Genomic DNA, 5581 nt, shown 5'->3' with positions numbered 1-5581 from the left:
TTGTTTTAAGTTGCTAAGTTTTGGGGTCATTTGTTACACAGCAATGGATAACTAACATACTTCCTGCCTATGATTTTTGGACATGTTCCCCCCTTCTTTTGTTTGCTATTATAGATAATTCTAGACTGAATAGCCTTGGCCATATAACTTCATCTTCAGAAATGAATTTCCATAAGTGGAAATGAGTCAAAATGTATGAGCAGTAACCCACTTTGGTAGTGCATATAACAAAAATTTGGAGTGATATAGACAAGATTAACATGGTTACAGCATAAGGATCATACAGAAATTCATGAAGTGGTCCATATTTTTTGCAAAGGATTTAAAACAACTCAACAAAGGAAGGATAGTCTTTTCAACAAATAGAGCCGGAGTGAGGGGACTATAGGCAAGAAAATAGCAAACTAAACCTCACACCTTATACAAAAATTAACTTAAAATTTATTATGAATTTGAAACATAAAACTATAAAACCTTTATGATAAATTTAAAAAAAGCACTAGGGGTAGGCAAAGAGTCCTTAGACTTGACACCAAAAGCACAATCTATAAAAGAAAAATTTGATAAATTGGACCTCATCAAATTTAAAAACTTTTCCCCTGTGAAAGTCCAGGTGAAGAAGATGAAAGACAAGCAACAAACTGGGTGGAAATATTTGCAAACCACCTATACGACAAAGGACTACTATCTTGAATACATAAAGAACACTCAAAACTCAATAGTTAAGAAAAATAAACACTCAAATTAGAACATATGCAAAAGACACAAAAAGACTTTTCAATGAAGACAATATGCAGATGGCAAATAAGCATGTGAAATGATGTTTAACGTTATGAGCCAGAAGGGAAATGAAAATTAAAACCATAATGAAATATCACTACATACAGATCAGAATGGTGACAATAAAAAATAGTGACATTACCAAATGCTGGAAAGGATGCAGAGAAACTGGATCAGTAATATTTTGTTGATGGGAGTGTAAGATGGTATAGCCATTCTTGAAAACATTTTGTCAGTTTCTTATAAAATTAAACATGAAATTGCCATATGAACCCCAAGTTATACTCTTGGATATTTATCTCAGAGAAATTAAAACTATATTCACACAAGCACCTGAATGTGAATGTTTATAGTGCCTTTACTCATAATAGTCCCAAACTAGAAACAGCTCAGATGTCTTCAGTGGGTAAATGGCTAAACTGTGGTACATATATATAAGAAATATTGCTCAGCAATAAAAATAAGAAAACTATTGATACATGAAGTAACTTGGATGAATCTTCAGGGAATTATCTGAGTGAAAAAAATCCAATCTCCAAATGCTACATACTATGTGGTATTTTATATAACGTTCTTCAAATGACGAAATGTTATAAATGCAGGAGTTAGGGACAAGAGATGGAGAATGGGAGGGAGGAGGGTATGATTGTAAAAGGGCAGTATAAGGAATTCTTTTGATGACGGATGGTCCTGTATCTTGACTGTGGAGGTAGATATGCAAACCTATACATGTGATTAAATTGTATAGAACTAAAAATGCATAATATACAGGTGAGTACAAGTAAAACTGGGGACATCTGAATGGTACTAGTGGATTGTATCAATGTCATGGTTTTGGTTGTGATATTATACTCTAGTTTTGCAAGATATTACCACTGGTAAAAACTGTAACATGGGATCTCTCTGTGTTCTTTCTTTCCACTGAATGCAAATCTATAATTATCTCAATAAAATTTCAATTTTAAAATAGGGTGAACATTTTTATAATCTTAACTATATTGACAAATTTTACTCCAAGAAAGCACACTAATTCATAATTCTACTCACCATATAAATGAACTAGTAACCAGCACTCTTACTACTATGGCTCTATCAATTCTTGGCCCATGCCAATAGGACAGAAAATTCTATGTAACCAACCTTAAGTAGGATAAAAAAGAGTTGTTTTATTCTGATAAAAGTTCATTTCATCAGGAATATAAAAAATTATATAGTTCTTATACAAATAATTAATTCTTAATTCCTTGTACAACACAGCACAGACATACATCAAGTGAAAACCCATGAAAATAACATGACATTCTCCTCTCAGAAATTAACAGATCAGGCAGATAATAAAAGTAGGGAAAATTTTAAAACACTACCAACAAGCTTGGTTCTATATCCATATCTAATCTACATATACTTGTCACTGTATATTTGTGTCAAACAAAAATATACATTTTTCAAATATCCATGGTATATTGAGAATTAAACACAACCTACAGCTTAAAAAAACCTAAAGAATAGAAATAATTCAAGCCAAATTATTACATAAAATATAGTAAAAGTAGAAATAAAGAAAATGTCAGGCAAAAAATTCAATGTGATTGCATTTTAAAAATGCCTTTCTAAATATTCATGTACGAAAGAGGGAATCAAAGCTGAACTTGTGCATCATTTATAAATACTAAATGTTGGAAATAAATGATTGAGTCATTCAATTAAAGAGACTAGAAAATGAAAAAAAAAAAAAAAAGACAACTGTGGTGGATGCAAAAATAGCCACAAATCCCTCCTGTCCTGGCATCCAAGCTCTAGGTGCCCTCCATACAGACTCTGGTCTTGGCTGTGGGACTTGCTTTAGTCAATGGGACAGTAGAAAACATGCTATAGGTGGAGACTTGAAATGCTTCGGCCTTACTCTCTTGCTGTGGCCAGCATGTGAGGAAGCCAGGGCTGGGCTGCTGCATGATGAGAGCCATGTGGCCCAGTCTCTCTCATCACCCTGGCCAACAGCCTGCCAGCTGCCAGAAGTCTGACCAAGGACACCTTAGAACTTCCAACCACCAGCCTACTCACTAGCTGACCATGGATGCATGTGTGATGTGTGAGTAGAGCTGTGACTAGCGGAGCCAGCCTGAATGGGAAGAACCACCCAGCCAACTCACAGAAGCGCGACCTAAACCAAACATGGTTGTTTTTAAGCCACTAAGTTTCGGGGTGGCTTGTTACACAGTGAAAGCTGTGGCCTGAAACATGTAAGGTTAAGAAAAAGAGGCAGATGTCACACAAAGTCATAAGCTGTGTCACTGCTCTTCCATCATCCCTGCTAATGAAACAAAGTACTAGGCAAATGGTCTTTAAAGGTGTGGATGGAGCTGGGGAATTCTAAGGTGCCCAGAGTCAGGCTGAGAGCAGGGGACACCCCCTAGCCCGGACTCTCCTTAGAAGCATGCCTCCTCTCTTGGTCCTAAGGAATAGCATTCACTCTGGTGGGCTTCTATGTCGGTTTTCCACACCAGGTAAGGAGCCACTTTGTCTGAAACCAGAAGAAACAATATGGGGATGACCAGAGGCCTTACAGCCCTCACTAGCTGTAGGGGTTCTGCTCCTAAAGCCATGGCCAAGTGGACACAGGCCAGATAACAGAAGCAGCCTGTGGGATGGGGAGTGGGCTGAACCAAGAGTCAGCCCACAGACCTCAAGGCCAGGTGGCACATAGCAGGTCCTCAGCACGTGTGTGGATGAAGGTGTACACATTGTAAAGATCATGTGCTTGTAAGTGGCGGTGATGCCATGTGCTTGGGATTATTCTGTGGGTGATTCTGAGACTTTCTCCAGGTCTAGAGCAAATGTGTGCAGGAGAACCCCGAATCATTTGCAGATGGGCTTGCTGAGCCGGCTGGCTTATTCTCAAGCCATCTGAATGGAAGTCAAGGATTTCTGTAGGGACCTGTTCTTCCACAGGTGTTCCTGCAGCATGGTAGACAAGATGGAAGGGACAAGCTACATCTGTCCGTTTGCAGTTAAAAAAAAAAAAACCTTTAAGAGCAGACAAGATGGCGCAGAGGCACCACAGCTGTCACAGTGGGATCAGCGACTGCCAGCAGTTTTTATTTGGCTTTGTTTGTGCAGCTGAGAGGAGGACCTGGTGGGAGGTTGCAGCGCTTGCTTTCCAAGTGCCCACAGCATTGGGACAATTAGAGACATGTCCGGTCCTGCAGGATCAGGAGCTATGCTCTCCCTTTCTGAAGGGGCTTGTGACCTCTCCCGAGCCTGTGATGATCTCGGCCTCCAGGGCACCGTCATCCCTACCTTCATGTCATGCATGTGCTTACGAGATGGGTAAAAGCCCCCAGAATCTGAAAAGGTGATGACACATGCAAAATTCAGAATGAAATTTTCTTTTTTCAAAAATTACTATTTAAATGTAAGTGGAAATTAACATGTCTTCTTTCTTGACTTTCCAGTCTAGAAGTTCTAGGTATGTTCACTGAAACTGGATTTTCCTTCCAGGTGGGGCCCCAGCTCCACGTCCCTCTGCCTGCTGGGTCTAGCAGCCCTACAGGACCGAGTCACATATAAATGGAAGCTCCAGGGTGCAGGACCTCAGCCTGATTCTTTGTTATACAGTCCTTGGCCCCAGAAGAGGTCTGGAAACCATAACCCTCAAGTTGTTCACTCATAGTACCTTTCTGGTCAGGAAATCCAATTCCACAAAATTTCTAAAGATTCCTCGAAATGGTTAGTCTCTCTCTCAAGATCTTTTTATTCTTCAAAGATCTGCCTTAGTGCATCTCTGTGGCATGGGCACTAAGACGGATGACTCACATGGTGACTCACACTGTCAGCATTTGCCAATTTTAGTTTTCTGAGTTCTATATTGACTTTGACTTAAAAAACTTAGATTTTGGTTGGGCAATTATAAAAAGTAAGAAAGAAAGAAAGGGAAAGAAAGAAAGAAAAAGAAGGAAGGAATGAAAAAGGAAGGAAGAAAGAAAGAAGGAAGAAAGAAAGGAAGGAAGGAAGGAAGAAAGGAAGAAAAGAAAAGTAAGCAAGCAAACACAAGCCTACGGGGCCGGTTGCGTGGGCATGTGGCTGCCACCTTGTCAGGGACGCGTGTGCGCTGCTTCACCCAACCCAGGAACTGCACACCTTCCCTGTGAGAACCTTGGTCCTTCTACTCCCAAGCTTTGTTGCCAAACTGGAACCGTGGATTCACCTCACCGTTTCTCCTTCAGATTCCACACAACCAAATGGCTCTTGGAGATGTGGCAAATCGTCCATTCATCTGCCCTGCTTCCCTCTGTCCCTCACATTCTGCATGTTCATGGATGGCCATTTTCAGCCTGGGAGAGACCAGGTAGCCACCGGCACAGGGAGCTTCAAGGATGCTTGTCCCACACTGTAGGGTTTGTGAATGCTGGCATTGTCAAGGTTGTCCCTGTTGACACATCCCCCCGTGAGATGAGGAGAGAAAGCACCTTCCCTTAGCTTTGGGTTGAATTTACTTTTGCTCCATGAGACTGCAAAAGTCCAGACCCATGACGCCTATCTGAAAATCTGACCATATCAAAAGAAAACCTTTGCTCTATAAACGAGATTAGCTATCTCCCAATTTCGGTATATAAATTGGCTCTCCATTTAGACTTCCCCTGCAGTACTCCTTCATTACAAACCATCATTACATCCGGATAACATTGGGAAAGAGAAAAGCAACACAACAAAATACTTAATTTCATTAATCTGTTTAGCAATACCAATATAATGAGGCATAATATTGATTTTCTTACTTAGGATTTAAAATCTCTACTTCTTT

General features: G+C 40.0%; 1 non-coding gene across 1 annotated transcript; it reads left to right on the top strand.

Annotated features, from left to right (window-relative positions):
* The first annotated feature begins 207 nt into the window (after nucleotides 1-207).
* On the top strand, nucleotides 208-312 carry LOC130839464 (U6 spliceosomal RNA). The gene has a single exon (XR_009049855.1). It is a non-coding gene; the product is annotated as a U6 spliceosomal RNA (small nuclear RNA).
* Nucleotides 313-5581: the final 5269 nt, after the last annotated feature.

The sequence above is a fragment of the Hippopotamus amphibius genome, chromosome 16, assembly GCF_030028045.1.
Source record: "Hippopotamus amphibius kiboko isolate mHipAmp2 chromosome 16, mHipAmp2.hap2, whole genome shotgun sequence".
NCBI lineage: Eukaryota > Metazoa > Chordata > Mammalia > Artiodactyla > Hippopotamidae > Hippopotamus > Hippopotamus amphibius.
The sequence above is the reverse complement of the archived record's forward strand: the minus strand, read 5'-3'. Positions and strand labels throughout refer to the sequence as shown.